The sequence below is a fragment of the Chiloscyllium plagiosum genome, unplaced genomic scaffold, assembly GCF_037043375.1.
Source record: "Chiloscyllium plagiosum isolate Xiang-an unplaced genomic scaffold, Cpla_swu_hap1 HiC_scaffold_21, whole genome shotgun sequence".
NCBI lineage: Eukaryota > Metazoa > Chordata > Chondrichthyes > Orectolobiformes > Hemiscylliidae > Chiloscyllium > Chiloscyllium plagiosum.
Genome location: NW_028270159.1, coordinates 28599146 through 28618152, shown reverse-complemented (window position 1 = coordinate 28618152; position 19007 = coordinate 28599146). Strand labels below are relative to the sequence as shown.

The 19007-nt window shown below is 41.7% G+C and overlaps 1 protein-coding gene across 7 annotated transcripts in view; it reads left to right on the top strand.

Annotated features, from left to right (window-relative positions):
• rc3h2 (ring finger and CCCH-type domains 2) overlaps window positions 1–19007 on the top strand; it is a 124818-nt gene that overhangs the window by 24156 nt on the left and 81655 nt on the right. For 4 of the 7 annotated variants that reach the window (XM_043720120.2, XM_043720115.2, XM_043720118.2 and 1 more), the window contains exon 2: window positions 15621–15707. The gene's annotated coding sequence lies outside the window, so the exon portion shown is untranslated. The remainder of the gene's footprint in view (window positions 1–15620; window positions 15708–19007) is intronic. The other 3 variants (XM_043720119.2, XM_087998450.1, XM_087998449.1) reach the window with 1 other exon arrangement.

The following is a 19007-nucleotide window of genomic DNA, read 5'->3' as shown; positions in this document are numbered from 1 at the left end:
GTTGTTTGGACCCTTAGCTCTTCTTTGCTATTCAGTCAGATCATAAAAAAGAAGGAAGCATATGTCTGGTGTAAACAGTATAGATTGAGTGAATCCTTAGAGTACAAAGGCAGTAGGAGTATACATAGAACATAGAAAAGTATAGCACAGAACAGGCCCTTAAGGCCCACGATGTTGTGCCGGGACTCAATCCTAATGTAAAATATAGTAACTTAACCTATGCACCCCTCAACTCACTGCTATCCATGTGCATGTGCAGCAGTCGCTTAAATGTCCCCAATGACTTCGCTTCCACCACCTCAGCTGGCAACACATTCCATGCATTCACAACTCTCTGCGTAAAGAACCTACCTCTGATGTCTGCTTTATACTTTCCTCCTAATATCTTCAAATATACTGAAGAGGGAAATCAGGAGGGCAAAAAGGGGACATGAGATAGCTTTGGCAAATAGAATTAAGGAGAGCTGGAAGTTTTTGTTGCAAACGTTTCGTCCCCTGTCTAGGTGGGAGCCTCCTGTGATGGGCTTCTGTGGTGTTTCCTCCGGCATTTATAGTGGCCTGTCCCTGCCGCTTCCGGTTGTCAGTTTCAGCTGTCCACTGTAGTGGCCGGTATATTGGGTCCAGGTCGATGTGTTTGTTGATGGAGTTTGTGGATGAGTGCCATGCTTCTAGGAATTCCCACGCAGACGACAAGCAACATGAATTCGACTGGGACAACGCTACCATTATAGGGCAAGCCAAACAAAGAACAGCCAGGGAATTCCTAGAAGCATGGCACTCATCCACAAACTCCATCAACAAACACATCGACCTGGACCCAATATACCGGCCACTACAGCGGACAGCTGAAACTGACAACCGGAAGCGGCAGGGACAGGCCACTATAAATGCCGGAGGAAACACCACAGAAGCGCTTCACAGGAGGCTCCCAAGCACTGAGGATGTCACCTAGACAGGGGACGAAACGTTTGCAACAAAAACTTCCAGCTCGGCGAACAGAACCACAGCAACGAGCACCCGAGCTACAAATCTTCTCACAAACTTTGAAGAATTAAGGAGAATCCAAAGGGTTTTTACAGATCCATTAAGGACAAAAGGGTAACTAGGGAGAGAATAGGGCCCCTCAAAGATCAGCAAGGCGGCCTTTGTGTGGAGCTGCAGGAGATACTAAACGAGTATTTTGCATCAGTGTTTACTGTGGAAAAGGACTTGGAAAATATAGAATGTAGGGAAATAGAAGGTGACATTTTGAAAAATTTCCATATTACAGAGGAGGAAGTGTTGGATGTCTTGAAATGCATAAAAGTGGATAAATCTCCAGGACCTGATCAGGTGTACACTAGAACTCTGGGAAGCTAGGGAAGTGATTGCTGGGCCTCTTGCTGAGATATTTGTATCATCGATAGTCACAAGTGAGATGCCGGAAGACTAGAGGTTGACTAATGTGGTGCCACTGTTTAAGAAAGGTGTTATGGACAAGCCAGGGAATTGTAGACCAGTGAGCCTGATGTTTGTGGTGGGCAAGTTGTTGGAGGGAGTCCCGAGGGACAGAATGTACAGGGGAACCTCTATTATCCAAACATGATGGGCGGGCACTATTTCGTTTAGATAACCAATTATTTGGTTAATTGATCAAATGCCTTTCCTCTGGGGTTCAGAGTTTTAAAAGTCTGCTCCCCGTTCAGGTGGCTGCAGCAGCACATAGCACGTGAGCCCCATGCCACCGCCCCCCAGATGGGCCCCTCACCCCCTCATCCCCAACCCCGTTCAACACTACCCCCAGCCCCCAAAACTGCCCCCCCCCCCCCCCCCGACCCCGTAGACACTGTCCCTTCTCCGGGGCAGCTGGACTGGACACCAACAACCATACTGCTGCAGTTGCCTTTGTGGGGTAAGTCTACAAATAGCACACAGACAGAGACACGCACAACTTTTTACTGCAACTTTTTGACACGTTCCACCTTTGCCCTGTACAGGATAAAGTTGGAGAGATTATCTGGAGAAGGGGCAAGCAGTTAAGGTACACTGCTGTGTAACACTACAGGCAAAGTGCGGGGAGAGAGAGAGGGCGGGCAGACAGTAATTTGGAGACGGTGCCTGTTTAATCACTGTGAACAAAAGACATGATCACTGTTGAAAACATATCTTTGTAATGTTTCCATCGGCACCTCGAGATCTCCTTTGGATAATCCAACTTTTGGATAATTGGTATTTGGACAATCGAATTTCCTCTGTACATGTATTTGGAAAGGCAAGGACTGATTAGGGATAGTCAGCATGGCTTTATTTGTGGGAAATCATGTTACTTCCTCAAAAAACTCAGGATTGAGGAGGGTAGAGCGGTAGATGCGATCTATATGGGCTTCAGTATGGCGTTTGACAAGGTTCCCCATGGGAGACTGGTTAGCAAGGTTAGATCTCTCGGAATATAGGGAGCACTAGCCATTTGGATACAGAACTGGCTCAAAGGTAGAAGACAGAGGGTGGTGGTGGAAGGTGGTTTTTCAGACTGGAGGCCTATGACCAGTGGAGTGTCACAAGGATTGGTGCTGTGCCCACTACTTTTTGTCATTTACACAAATGATTTGGATGTGAGCATGAGAGGTATAGTTAGTATGTTTGCAATGACACCAAAATTGGAGGTGTAGTGGACAGCGAAGAAAGTTACCTCAGATTACAATGGGATCTTGATCAGATGGGCCAGTGAGGTGAGAAATAGCAGATGAAGTTTAATTTAGATAAATGTGAGGTGCTGCATTTTGGGAAAGCAAATCTTAGCAGGACTTGCATACTTAATGGTAAGGTCCTAGGGAGTGTTGCTGAACAAAGCGACCTTGGAGTGCAGGTTCATAGCTCCTTGAAAATGGAGTTGCAGATAGATAGGATAGTGAAGGCGGCGTTTGGTATGCTTTCCTTTATTGGTCAGAGTATTTAGTACAGGAGGTGGGAGGTCATGTTGCAGCTGTAGAGGACATTGGTTAGGCCGCTGTTGGAATATTGCATGCAGTTCTGGTCAGCTTCCTATTGGAAAGAAGTTGTGAAACTTGAAAGGGTTCAGAAAACATTTACAAGGATGTTGCCAGGGTTGGAGGATTTGAGCTATAGGGAGAGGTTGACTAGGCTAGGGTTGTTTTCCCTGGCGCTTCGGAGGCTGAGGGGTTAACTTTATAGAGGTTTATAAAATGATGGGCATGGTTAGGATAAATAGACAAAGTCTTTTCCCTGGGGTGGGTGACTCCAGAACTAGAGAGCATAGGTTTAAGCAGAGGGGAAAGATATAAAAGAGACCTAAGGGGCAACTTTTTGACACAGAGGGTGATGCGTGTATGGAATGAGCTGCCAGAGGAAGTTGTGGAGGCTGGTACAACTGCAACATTTAGAACACATCTGGATGAGTATATGAATAGGAAGGGTTTGGACGGGTATGGGCCAGGTGCTGGCAGGTGGGACTAGATTGGATTGGGATATCTGGTCGGCATGGATGAGTTGGACCGAAGGATCTGCTTCTGTGCTGTACGTCTCTGTCTGTATGGCTAATCTGATATTCCTCACACCCTTTCCCCATTATCCTTGATTTTCCCCCCATCAATCAAGAATCGGTCTATCTCAGCCTTGAATATACACAATGACTCTGCCCCTGCTGATCACTGTGGCAAGGAGTTCCAAAGACTCAAAAGCTTCAGAAGAAATTTCTCCTCGTCTCAGTATTAAATTGGCACCCCTTTAATTCTGAGGCTGTGTCCTCTGATCCTAGGTCTCTCAGGAGGGGAAGTATCCTTTCAGCATTTACCCTGTTACGCCCTTTAAGGAAATGAGATCATATTTCATACTTCTAAATTCTACCTGTTTAACCTTTGCACATAGATAATCCTTCTGTACTGGAGATTATCTAGCGAACCTTTTCTGAACTGCCTCCAATAGAATAGTATCTTTCCTTAAATTAAATAACCAAAACTGCACTCAGTACTCCAGATGTGGTCTCAGCAGCACACTACATTTGCTTATTCTTATATGCCAACCCCCTTAAAATAAGGGCCATCATTCTATTATCCTTCCTCATTACCCAAGTTCCTTTTGTGTTGCAGCTTTATGCAGTTTTTCTGCATTCAAATCATGCTGTGCTCTTTGGTCTCCTTTCCGAAGTGAACAACTTCACATTTCCCCACATTATACTCCACTTGTTAACTCTTTGCTCACTTTCTGAATGCATCAAAATCTGTACTGTAAACTATTTGGATCTCGCTTGCAACCTGCCTTGCCACTAATTTTTGTTGTCTGCAAATTTGGCTACATTACATTTGCTTCCTTCCTCCAAGCCATTAATTGGATATTGTAAACAGTAATGATCCAAGTGCTTATCATTGAGGAACACTTCCTGGTGCCAGGGTGAAAGACGTTGCGGACAGTGCAGGAAATCCTCGAGGATGAGGGTGAAGAGCCAGAGGTGGTGGTACATGTCAGCACAAATGATGTCGGGAAGAAGAGGAGGAACATACTACAGCGGGATTCGGAGAACTAGGAAGAAGGCTGAAAAGCAGGACGTCCAAGGTGGTTATCTCCAGTTTGCTTCCAGTTCCTCGGGCTGGTGTGGCCAGAAACAGGGAGATAATGGACTTGAACGTGTGGTTGGGGAACTGGTGCAGGAAGCAAGGATTTAAGTTCTTGGATCACTGGGGTATATTTTGTGGGAAGCATAAATTCTACAAGAGAGACGGTTTGCATCTTAATAGGTTAGGGACCAGCATTCAGGCAGGCAGGTTTTCTACTGCAGCACCGCTACATTTAAACTAAGTAGCGGGGGGGGGGGGAACAAACTGGATGTTTAAAAAGGAAATTGAAGGGAAAGTTAGAACAAGAGAAGTAAAGAAAGACAACTGTATCAATGAGGCAGAAAACTCGGAAAGGGATCATGCTGTAAGGTTGAGTGAAATAGGGGTTGATGGGAAGGGTGAGAGCAGTAACAAATTAAGAATACTATACATGAATGCACGAAGCATTAGACATAAGATGGATGAGCTTGAGGCTCTTTTGGAAATTGGCAGATACGATATTGTGGGGATAACTGTGACATGGCTTCAAGTGGACAGGGCCTGGGAAATGAATATTCAAGGCTACACGTGCTATCATAAGGACAGACTGACGGGCAGAGGGGGTGGAGTGGCCTTGTTAGTAAGGGAGGATATTCAGTCCCTTGCGCGGGGGGACCTAGCGTCAGGGGATGTAGAGTCAGTATTTCACAGCTCTATCCACACTAAGGGTAAAAAGACCCTCTTGGGAGTCATCTACAGGCCCCAAACAGTAGTCTGGATGTTGGATGTAAGTTAAATCAGGAGCTGAAATTGGCCTGTCGCAAAGATGTTACTACAGTTGTTATGGGGGATTTTAACATGCAGGTAGACTGGGAGAATCGGGATGGTATTGGACCTCAAGAAAGAGGCTTTGTGGAGTGCCTCAGAGATGGATTCTTAGAGCAGCTGGTGCTGGAGCCGACCAGGCAGAAGGCAATTCTGGATCTGGTATTGTGTAACGAACCAGAATTGGTCAGAGACCTCAAGTGAAGGAGTCATTGGGAAGTAGTGACCATAATACAATAAGCTTCAATCTGCAATTTGAGAGGGAGAGGGTACAGTCGGAAGTGACAGTACTTCTGTTGAATAAAGGGAACTATGGAGCTATGAGGGAGGAGCTGGCCAAAGTTCAATGGTGCAATACCTTAGCAGGGATGACCGTGGAGGAACAGTGGCGGATATTTCTGTGTATAATGCAGAAGTTGCAGGATCAGTTCATTCCTAAAAGGAAGAAAGATCCCAGGAGGAGGCATGGGCGGCCGTGGCTGACGAGGGAAGATAAGAAACATATAAAGTTAAAAGAGAAAAAGTATAACATAGCAAAGATAAGTGGGAAAACTGAGGACTGGGAAGCTTTTAAAGAGCAACAGAGGATTACTAAGAAGGAAATACGCAGAGGAAAAATGAGGTACGAAGGTTAATTGGCCAATAATATAAAGGAGGATAGGAAAAGCTTTTTTAGGTATGTACAAGGCAAAAAAAATGGTTAGGACTAAAATTGGGCCCTTAAAGACAGAAACAGTGGAACAAAGAAATGGCAGAGGAATTAAATGGGTACTTCAGATCTGTGTTCACAGGGGAAAACACAAGCAATCTCCCTGAGGTAACAGTGACTGAAGGACCTGAACTTAAGGGAATTTATATTTGCCAGGATTTGGTGTTGAAGAGACTATCTGGTCTGAAGGTTGATCAGGTATTGGACCTCAAGAAAGAGACTTTGTGGAGTGCCTCAGAGATGGATAAGGTTGAGGTCTACATCCCAGGGTACTGAAGGAGGTGGCTCGGGAAATCGTGAATGCGTTGGTAATTATTTTCCAGAGTTCGATAGATTCGGGGTCGGTTCCTGAGGATTGGAGGGTGGCTAATGTTATACCACTTTTTAAAAAAGGTGGGAGAGAGAAAGCAGGAAATTATAGACCAGTTAGTCTGATCTCAGTGGTGGGAAAGATGCTGGAGTCTATTATAAAGGATGAAATTACGGCACATCTGGATAGTAGTAACAGGATAGGACAGAGTCAGCATGGGTTTATGAAGGGAAAATCATGCTTGACTAATCTTCTTGAATTTTTTGAGGATGTAACTGAAGATGGACAAGGGAGATCCAGTAGATGTAGTGTACCTGGACTTTCAGAAAGCTTTTGATAAAGTCCCACACAGGAGGTTAGTGAGTAAAATTAGGGCGCATGGTATTGGGGGCAAAGTACTAGATTGGATTTAAAATTGGTTGGCTGATAGGAAACAAAGGATTGTGATAAACTGCTCCATTTCGGAATGGCAGGCAGTGACCAGTGGAGTACCGCAGGGATCCGTGCTGGGACCGCAGCTTTTCACAATATATGTTAATGATATAGAAGATGGTATCAGCAATAACATTAGCAAATTTGCTGATGATACAAAGCTGGGTGGCAGGGTGAAATGTGATGAGGATGTTAGGAGATTACAGGGTGACCTGGACAAGTTAGGTGAGTGGGCAGATGCATGGCAGATGCAGTTTAATGTGGACAAATGTATGGTTATCCACTTTGATGGCAAGAACAGGAAGGCAGATTACTACCTCAATGGAATCAATTTAGGTAAAGGGGCTGTACAGAGAGATCTGGGTGTTCTTGTACACCAGTCAATGAAGGCAAGCATGCAGGTACAGCAGGTAGTGAAGAAGGCTAATAGCATGCTGGCCTTCATAACAAGAGGAATTGAGTATAGAAGCAAAGAGGTGCTTCTGCAGCTGTACAGGGCCCTGGTGAGACCACACCTGGAGTACTGTGTGCAGTTCTGGTCTCCAAAGTTTAGGAAAGACATTCTGGCTATTGAGGGAGTGCAGCGTAGGTTCACGAGGTCAATTCCTGGAATGGCAGGATTACCTTACACTGAAAGACTGAAGCGACTGGGCTTGTATACCCTTGAATTTAGAAGACTGAGAGGGGATCTGATTGAGACATATAAGATTATGAAAGGATTGGACACTCTGGCAGCAGGAAACATGTTTCCGCTGATGGGTGAGTGCCGAACCAGAGGACACAGCTTAAAAATACGGGGTAGACCATTTAGGACAGAGATGAGGAGAAACTTCTTCACCCAGAGAGTGGTGTCTGTGTGGAATGCTCTGCCCCAGAGGGCAGTGGAGGCCCAGTCTCTGGATTCATTTAAGAAAGAGTTGGATAAAACTCTCAAAGATAGTGGAATCAAGGGTTATGGAGATAAGGCAGGAAGAGGATACTGATTAGGAATGATCAGCCATGATTATATTGAATGGCGGTCCAGGCTCGAAGGGCTGAATGGCCTACTCCTGCACCTATTGTCTATTATCTATTGTCTATAACCCCACTGGTTCATAGGTAGTCAACCTGAGAAATAACCCCTTATTCCCACTACAGTGCCAGTGTATTGGCTGGCATGTAGCTAGGCCACTTGAGTGCTGACAGCATGTGATGTGCTTATTTAAAGAAAAACATACTTTATTTATTGTCAGCTTACAAATTGGGCAAGAGATTCGGAGAATTGAGGAAAATCTTTTTGTTTAGATAAGTGATGATGACCTGGAGCATTCTGCAAATGGGCATGATGTATGTGGAAGTAGTCAATGATTTCCAAAGGAAATTGGATAGGTACTTGAAGGAAATTAGCTTTCTGGAGTACTGGGATCAAGTGGGGGAATGGGACTGATTGGATTGCTCCTTGGGAGCTGGCAATGACTTGTGCTGTAAATGACTCCATCATCTTTTGGATTTCCAGTAATGTGATTGTGATTGTGCTGCTGTAACTCAAATCCACTGGATTGTTACAGGACTGGATTGTTCTGTAGCACCATTTCTTTTGGTTCAAAGTCACAAACTAACTTTCAGAATTTGGTAATATTAGTTCTTACAGCTAATATTAAATATGTAGCTTAAGTGTAGAGTACACTTAAACACAATACACAATAAAAGCCATTTTGCACCTCTTTACTTTCAAATTTTTAAGGTTTATCAATGTTTGGGATACCTGCAAAGAATTGTTTTAAAACATAACTCTCTTTTCCTGGGCCCTTTTTCACTTATGCAAAATCATTTGTTAATCATCCTGATCAGGGATTTAATTATATATCCTTGGAGCAAGTGGGATTTGAACATAGGCTTCCTGGCTCAGAGGTAGGGTCATTATCACTGCACCACACAAGCTGTCTCCTTATTCTTGCACTAGATGAAAGAAAATGTTCATCACCTGATGAGTTTTTCTTTAATAACTTGCATGCAATCCATCTTATCTTTTGTTTTATGACATAATTGTAGTCAACAATATGAACTTTCTGCACTTTAACATTTGCATTATTCCTTCTAAGCTCCAAACAAGTATGCTGCTTTTTTAAAAGTTTGACATCCTTTCTGTATTGAAATTGAGACTCTATTTCCTGGAATCGCCTTTATTTCCTGGAATTTTAAAATTGTACACTTCCCTCCCTCTGCAACCATCATTTGTTTAATACCCAACCACCTCATTAACAACAAATCACAACTTCAGTATTTCCTTCAGCTCTTTCAGTCTCTCTAATCTTGGTGGTGTCCTGCATTGAGGTTTAAACATTCATACTAAGTTTGTAATTGTCAAGGAATAAAATTGCTTATTAATTCCATATCCTGTAAACTTGGTTAATTCTGAATATAAATTTCCACATGCTTTCCTTTTATTGGTCAGAGCATTGAGTATAGGAGTCGAGAGGTCATGCTGTAGCTGTATAGGACATTGGTTAGGCCAGTTTTGGAATATTATATGCAATTCTGGTCTCCCTCCTATAGGAATGATGTTGTGAAACTTGAAAGGGTTCAGAAAAGATTTACAATTAAGAATACTTAAGAATTTTGAACTCCATGTGAAGGATGTATCATCAAATAAATACACTATTACATACAACAGATATTCATAAAAGTCATGAAGTAGTTAGGTTACATTACAGAAGCACAAATCCATATATTGAAAAGGTTAACAGATTTTTGTCTGAGTTTAAGAAATACTTCCTCGTTATAGTGTACATATGAATGGTAAAATGCAATACAAAAATCTTCTAAAGGAAAGAAAATATGCACAGAACAGCTACATATAATTGTACAATTTATGATGACAGATGCATTACAGTGCACACTGCAAGCATTATTTCTGGAATTTATGGTACATAGAGTCATAGAGGTGTACAGCACAGTTGCCAGTATTGAAGGGTTTGAACAGGCTGGGGCTGATTTTACCTGAATCATTGGAGGCTTATGGTGACCTTTATGAAGGTATATAAAATCATGAGGGGTCTGAATAGGATAAAGAGACAAGATCTTTTCCCTGGGAAGGGGGAGTTCAGGACTAGAGGGCATACTAGGGTGAGATGGGAAAGATTTAAAAGGGACCTAAGGAGTAACTTGCTCATACAGAGGGTGGTGCATGTATGGAATGAACTGCCACAGGAAATGGTCGAGGCTGGGACAGTCGCAACATTTTAAAGGGCATCTGGATGTGTATGTGAATAGGAAACATTTAGAGGAATATGGGACAAGTGCTGGCAAATGGACCTGGATTAATTTAGGATATTTAGGCATGGGTGAGTTGGACCGAAGGGTCTGTTTCTGTGCTGTACCCCTCTATGGCTCTATGTCTCATAAATTCCAGAAATAATGCTTGCAGTGTGCACTGTCTCTCACCACACACAAATTATACAACTATATAAGACTATAAGACATAGGAGCGGAAGTAAGGCCATTCGGCCCATCAAGTCCACTCCGCCATTCAATCATGGCTGATGGGCATTTCAACTCCACTTACCCGCATTCTCCCCGTAGCCCTTAATTCCTTGTGACATCAAGAATTTATCAATTTCTGCCTTGCTGATCTGTGTATAATTTCTTCCCTTAAGAACATTTTTGTATTGCATTTTACCATTCATATGTACACTATAACAAGGAAGCATTTCCTAAATTCAGACAAAAATTTGTTTACCTTTTCAATATATGGATTTGTGCTTCTGTAATGTAGCCTAACTATTTCATGACTTCTATGACTATTGTATGTAATAGTGTATTTATTTGATGATACATCCTTCACATGGAGTTCAAAATTCTTAATTATTTTGAGTCTAAGTATTGTTCATCAGGTTCATGAATACATTCATTGGGTTCACCAATATTCTTAAAATCAAGATTCTGGTCTGCTTTTTTATACAAATATACCTATTTTAGGGTTGGGAGGGGGTGGATGTTTGCTAAATAATAGATTGCCAAAAACTAGAGGGCATGTCCATTTGCCCTTTAGAAAGTCATGCAGACCAATGACACTACTCAACATTCTAGCTAACATACTGTTTTCCAACATTAGTAGTTAGTCTCTAGCATACAACCTGTATACAGCATAAAACACCTTGTTTAAAATTTGAACAATTTTTAGATTACTGAGGAGAAAGTGAGGTCTGCAGATGCTGGAGATCAAAGTTGAAACTTTATTGCTGGAACAGCACAGCAGGTCAGGCAGCATCCAGGGAACAGGAGATTCGACGTTTCGGGCACAGGCCCTTCTTCAGGAAGGGCCTGTGATTACTGATGCAATAGTCAATGTTTAAATATACATGAAATTCCAATCCAGAACTGAGAAACAATAATTTGAATCTCATCTCAGGCAGGTATTTCCACTAAAGTTACAGGCAGTTTGGCAATTCAGAAATTCAATTGGATAAACTGAAGATTGTGCTTAGGCAAAATGCTATTTGGCAGGAAAAAAGCTTAACAAGTTGTATGCCTCGGATTATACTTGGTCCTTTATTTTATTTCCTAAATGCTGAGGTTTTGGAGCAATCCTGATTTCCTTCACATCTGTCAGCTGGATTGTAAGCAGTCATAGATCATTGAATTTGGCTGGGCTGCTTGAGAGCACTGTTAGTAAAACGTTTTGTATTTTAGGTTTTATAAAAAGGGGTAGAGATTACAAGAGCAAGGAGAATGTTGTGAACTTAAAGAAGACACTCGTTTATTCTTGGCTGGAATGTCGAATCCATTTCTGAGCACCACACTTTAGGAAGGATGTAAAGGCAATGGCCCAAGTACAGAAAGGATGTATGAGAATGGCACCAGGAATGAGTAATTTCAGTTATGAAATGAGAAGAGAATCTTGAGAGAAGATAGTTTGGAATATTCAATATCATGAGGGGTGAATATAGAGTAAATGGGAGAAACTGTTCCCACTCGCAAATGGATCAAGTATTAGAGAGAGGGTGCAAATTTTAAAGCAATAGACTAAAAAACCAAAACCAATATGAGTGGTCAAGGCCTGGAATGCATTATATTATTGTGACTGAAGCAGTTTCAACTGGGCATTCAAAAGAGAATTATTTTTCAAATAACCCTGTAGAGGATAATGGGTGGGGAGGTGGGTGGGTGCATGGCGGTAGTGGAAGTAGGAGAGTGGAACTAAGTGACAGTCTCGAGCTGATGCAAAGTTGGTAAACTGAGTGACTGCCTCCTGCACTGTAATAATTATGTGAAGTTATTTGCCCAAGTGTAGTTTGAGTACCAAGGAATTTTAATGGCACTCCTATATGTATAATATATATTTTTGTGATTAATTGTAATTTGTAAATTGCATCTGCTTTGTAATTTCTCTGCTGTTGCAGCTGTTACCACATAAGAGATAGTGGGAATGGACCAGTCTGTCATTGAAGTTTGTTTTGCCATTCAGCAAAATCCTGGCTGATCATTTGTCTCTGAAGCACTTCTCGTGCACCAAATCCTAAGATTTTTGGATGTTGAGGGAATTGATCATTTCCGACTTGTTTGTACTTGACTGAACTTCCATATGAGAGAAAGTTTTCATTAAAGTGCCAGAGGCTGATGGGCAACCTGAGAGGAGTATATAAAATTGAGGCATGGATAGTGTGCACAGTCAGTCTTTTTCCGCAGAGTGGAAATATCAAAAACTAGGGGGGGAGGAGAGTGTAGGTTTTAAAGCGAGAGACGGAAAATTTGATTTTGTTTTTTTACAGAGAGGATATTAGGTGCCTAGAATGTGCTGCTAGAGGAGGTGGTAAAAGTGGAAACGTTAGCAAAGTTTGAGGTATTTAGACAGACACATGAACAAGCAAGCTATAGAGGGATATGGACCATATGCTGGCAGATGGGGTTAATTTAGAATGGCATTTTGCTTGGTACAGACATGGTGGGTTGAAGGGCCTGTTACTATGCTGTACTGTTCCATTTTCTAATTCCAAAGCTTTTCACAACCTTGAGTGAACAGTTTTTTTTCCCCCTCGGTGCAGTCTTAAGTAACTAGCACTTATTTCTGAAACTGTGATCCCGAACTCTTGACTCTGTAGCCTAGTAAGCCTATAAAGAATTTTATCTGTTTTTTTAAACAATTAACTTCCATTCTTCCAAACGCTAGGATATTTGGGTTGCGTTACACACCTTCCAATCTTCAGAAGCTCTGAACTTAGAAAACATGGGTTCAGTCTTGTGAGAGTTATAATACTGGATGAGAAATACAAGGTCTGACCTTCTAAGCTAGAGATTGATCATTCAAATCGTACCTTGGCGGTTTGAATTTCCTTTTTTTCTAAAAGATCTAGAAAAAAATCTGGTATCAGTAAACAATGACCATGAAGCTGTCAGATTGATATTTTTAAAAAAATATTAATTTTATTAATGCTCTCTAGGAAAAGAGACCTGTCCTGGTTTGGTCTATAATAATTAATTTCAGTAATAGTTGCTTTTTGCAACTGCAGGAAATGCCAAATTCAAATGCCTGTTTGTTGTTCTTATACAAAGACTGTAGAACTTTTTTAGTACCTACATAACTACGAAAAGATTTTTTAATGAAGAAAGTATATTTTTGCATTTTAAAAAAAAGTTAACTTTTGCATTACATCGTTAAAAACTGAAAGAACTGTGGATGCTGGAAATCGGAAACAGAATTTGCTGAAAAGGCTCAGCAGGTTTGGCAGTATCTGTAGAGAGAAAACAGAGTTACTGATTCAGATTCAGTCATCTTTCCTTCGAAAGAAACGTTAACTCTGATTTCTGTTCACAGATGCTGCTAAAACTGCTGAACTTTACCTGCAATTTCTGTTTTTATTTCAGTAATACATCAACTGGTTAACTCTTAATTGGTTGTTCAAAGTGACTTTGCAATTCCTTCAGTTGTATCAGTAGAACACCACATAGACTGTAATGACTTAAAAAGAAAAAAGACAATTTTGTCCTCAGGAGAACAAAGGTTAAGCAAACTTTAGCCTTTCCACATCTGAGCATTGCATTTTCAAAATCGCTGTTTACTTTTAATGCGTACTGGTTTCCTTCCTGCCTTCTAAAATGGCACACAAATTTTACTTCAGCAAGCACGAATTTCCTTCACTTGCTGTACATGTGCAAACTACTAACTTGGAACAAGAAATTTCTGGAATCCTTTGTTTATTAGCAACTAAAGCAGGGGATGAAAATTTCAAGATCCTTTTAGCTGTATCATTTCTATTGTCAACAGGGCATCTTAATTAAAATGCCTTTTTTTGGAGCCAGAATCATTTTGAAATAGTCTTTGACCATACGTTTTTTTGTTCAGTCTCCTACTATTGAACAATTATGTTTGTGTTTTCAGTAAATGATTCTGACCCATCTTGCTTTTCAATCTCAGACCAAAAATTAAACAGCAATCCTTCTTTTAAAACATTCGAAGATGCTTCTTCTACATGCTGCTTTTTAACAATGTACATTAATGATATAGATGAAGGTATTAAAAGTAATATTAGCAAGTTTGCTGATGACACAAAGCTGGGTGGCAGGGTGAAATGTGAGGAGGATGTTAGGAGAATACAGGGTGACCTGGACAGGCTAGGTGAGTGGACGGATGCATGGCAGATGCAGTTTAATGTGGATAAATGTGTGGTTATCCACTTTGGTGGCAAGAACAGGAAGGCAGATTACTACCTAAATGGAGTCAAATTAGGTAAAGGGGCAGTACAACAAGATCTGGGTGTTCTTGTACATCAGTCAATGAAAGCAAGCATGCAGATACAGCAGGCAGTGAAGAAAGGTAATGACGTGCTGGCTTCATAACGAGAGGAATTGAATATAGAAGCAAAGAGGTCCTTCTGCAGCTGTACAGGGCCCTGGTGAGACCGCACCTGGAATATTGTGCGCAGTTTTGGTCTCCAAATTTGAGAAAGGGCATTCTAGCTATTGAGGGAGTGCAGCGTAGGTTCACGAGGTCAATTCCGGGAATGGCGGGACTATCTTACACTGAAAGATTGGAGAGACTGGGCTTGTATACGCTTGAGTTTAGAAGGCTGAGAAGGGATCTGATTGAGACGTATAAGATTATTAAAGGATTGGACACTCTGGAGGCAGGAAGCATGTTTCCGTTGATGGGTGAGTCCTGAACCAGAGGACATGGTTTAAAGATAAGGGGTAGGCCACTTAGAACAAAATTGAGGAGAAACTACTTCACCCACAGAGTGGTGGGTGTATGGAATGCTCTGCCCAGAACGCTGTGGAACCCAAGTCTCTGGATACTTTTAAGAAAGAGTTGGATAGAGTTCTTAAGGATAGTGGAATCAAGGGTTATGGGGATAAGGCAGGAACAGGATACTGATTGTGGATGATCAGCCATGATCATAATGAATGGTGGTGCAGGCTCAAAGGGCAGAATGGCCTACTCCTGCACCTATTGTCTATTGTCTACGTTAAAGCACTTAAATAATTATTCTACAAGACACCTACAGACTTCGGATTGAGACTGACCCTGTTCTGTGTCCTGAATGTTATTGTTGAAAGTCACTTCTTGGTACCTGATGATAGTGATTTTTAACTATATGGTAGACCTTCTGAAAATAGATCACTGACATCACTAACCCAAAAATTTCCTGCCCACTTACATCAATTTAATTGAAATAATTATGCAAGTTACGGACAGATGGGTGAAGTATTTATTGAGGGTGGGAAAGAGAATACTTTTTGAGAAATTGCTTGAATATTGCAGATGTGCTGTACATCAAGGAATTGCTGAAATCATGGACTGTTTTTCTCTCCTTAAATATGTTTTCTTTCCTCCTCTTAGATTTTGCACCCTGTGACCCTGATGAAGGGAGATGGGAAGGAGACCTGGTCCAAACCTTGGTCAGTGCCACTTTGTAATCATCCCCAGGTGATGTCTAAGGACTCTTTTTTTCCTTTTCCTCCACTCCCATGTATCTCATTGACATCTGCATGATGACTTACTTGTATTGAAAAATTACTGCCAAAAATCTTATTTACTGAATCAAAAAACCCAAATAAGACAATATTTCCCATCTCCACACCATGTCACTGTGTGTGTGTGAAGTAGTCAAATACCTAATGATTGAAATGAACAACTCTTGGTTTAGATTTGTTTTACATAATTTGTCATAGCCATAACACCACATTAGGCATAACTTGACTCCAGTCCATACCAACCCTCAGAGTACAAAGTTAAAAATCACACCACACCAGGTTATAGTCCAACAGGTTTAATTGGAAGCACACTAGCTTTCGGAGCGACGCTCCTTCATCAGGTGATTATCACACAACCACCTGATGAAGGAGCGTCGCTCCGAAAGCTAGTGTGCTTCCAATTAAACCTGTTGGACTATAACCTGGTGTGGTGTGATTTTTAACTGGTTGATAGGTGTGCTTGCATTGTACCACAACCTACTTTTCAGAGAGCAGCTTCCTAAATTTTAAAGTATGTATTCTGATTTAACTGCATGTGAAAGATTGATAAGCTTTTGAGTATTGATTAAGCTACCATGTGGTTAGCATACCTTCCTGGTGTGAAATGTTCCGCATTCACAATATGGTGTTAGAAACTAAGGGTGATGAAACAGTCAACAGAGAAGGGAATTTGGAAGATGTGGCCAAATAGGCTATTTAAAACTGATGGTGGGTCTGATATGGAGATCTTGGCTCTTAATCAAATATCTCAATCTCTTAGCTTAGTTTTAAATATGGATAGTAACTTAACAGCTGGTTTTAAGATCTGGTGTATAGTGATTTTTATCCATTGCTGTATTTTTCTTCTAGGAGTTGAATACTTAATTCTTCGGACTTGCTATATATAGCTACTCCTAGGTTTTTGTTACCTTTTCATTTTATTTCTAGTTAATAAACTATATATGTGGCTTAAAGACAGGTGAAAAAACAGTATGATATTTTATTACACAATAATATTGTCCAGAGTTAAGCTTTTTCTTTTACAACAGCCACAATCTACAGAATGAAATGCAATCTTAGTGTTGAAACAAACTAATGAACTGCTTGTGCTTCAAGCAGGGTATGTGTCATAGAGTCAGAGATGTACAGCATGGAAACAGACCCTTCAGTCCAACCCGTCCATGCCGACCAGATATCCCAACCCAATCTAGTCCCACATGCCAGCACCCGGTCCATATCCCTCCAAGGAGAAAGTGAGGTCTGCAGATGCTGGAGATCAAAGTTGAAACTTTATTGCTGGAACAGCACAGCAGGTCAGGCAGCATCCAGGGAACAGGAGATTCGACGTTTCGGGCACAGGCCCTTCTTCAGGAATATCCCTCCAAACCATCTTCGCTTTCTTCACTAAGTATGGTTGTATAAATATTCTTGGTTACTCATTTTCTAAAATTGTGGGCAATCTTCAACAGTACTGACTCTGAAAATGTCTGTGTCAAAAATGAAGCATCTTTTTGTGCAATAAATTGTAGTTTTGACAGTGATTGTTTTGGGGTGGGGATTCATTTGTTAGTGTAGGACAAAATTCTTTTTAAAAAAGCTAAAAGTAAGCTTAGTGATGTAGAACCAAATGGATCAGATCTCTGCTCTAAAGTCCTGTCATATCTAATCATGTATGTTGGTGGATAATTAAACAACTGACAAGAGATGAGGCTCCACAAATGTCCTCATCCTCCTTAACAGGGCAGCCCAGCACAGTAATGCAAAAGACAAGACTGACGTATTTGCATCTGTCTTCAGCAGAAGTGCTGAGTGGTTGCTCCATCTCTGCCTCTTCCAGGCGTCCATGGATTACACTAGTCTTCATCCAATGTAATTTGTTCCATATGACATAAAGAAATGACTGAAGACACTGGATACTAAAGAAGAGTTAATGAGAATTGGGAGGAAAACTCTTCTGGTTGGAGTCCCGTCTAGCAAAAAGGAAAATAGTTATTGGAGGCAAATCATTCAGTCCTAGGAATTCTCTGCAGGCGTTCCTCAAGATAGTGTCCTAGGTCCAGTCATCTTCAGCTGTTTCATCAATGACCTTCCCTCCATTGTACTATCAAAGATGGAAATAGTCATAGAGATGTACAGCATGGAAACAGTCCCTTCAGTCCAACCCATCCATGCCGACCAGATATCCCAACCCAATCTAGTCCCAATTAGCAGCACCCAGCCCATATCCCTCCAAACCCTTCCTATTCATATACCCATCCAAATGCCTCTTAAATGTTGCAATTGTACCAGCCTCCACCACATCCTCTGGCAGCTCATTCCGTACACACACCACCCTCTGAGTGAAAAAGTTGACCTTTAGGTCTCTTTTATATCTTTCCCCTCTCACCCTAAGCCTGTGCCTTCTAGTTCTGGACTCCCTGACCCCAGGGAAAAGACTTTGCCTATTTATCCTATCCATGCCCCTCATCATTTTGTAAACCTCTACAAGGTCACCCCTCAGCCTCCGACGCTCCAGGGAAAACAGCCCCAGCCTGTTCAGCCTCTTCCTGTAGCTCAGATCCTCCAACCCTTTTCTGAACCCTTTCAAGTTTCACAACATCTTTCCGATAGGAAGGAGACCAGAATTGCACGCAATATTCCAACAGTGGCCTAACCTATGTCCTGTACAGCCGCAACATGACCTCCCAACTCCTGTACTCAATACTCTGACCAATAAAAGAAAGCATACCAAAAGTCACTATCCTATCTACCTGTGACTCCACTTTCAAGGAGCTATGAACCTGCACTCCAAGGTCTCTTTGTTCAGCAACACTCCCTAGGACTTTACCATTGAGTGTATAAGTCCTGCTAAGATTTGCTTTCCCAAAATGCAGCACCTCGCATTTATCTGAATTAAACTCCATCTGCCACTTCTCAGCCCATTGACCCATCTGGTCCAGTTCCTGTTGTAATCTGAGGTAACCCTCTTTGCTGTCCACTACACCTCTAATTTTGGTGTCATTTGCAAACTTACTAATTGTACCTCTTATGCTCGCATCCAAATCATTTATGTAAATGACAAAAAGACCCAGCACCGATCCTTGTGGCACTCCACTGGTCACAGGCCTCCAGTCTGAAAAACAACCCTCCACCACCACCCTCTGTCTTCTACCTTTGAGCCAGTTCTGTATGCAAATGGCTAGTTCTCCCTATATTCCATGAGATCTAAGCTTGCTAATCTGCCTCCCATGGGGAACCTTGTGGAACGCCTTACTGAAGTCCATATAGATCACAT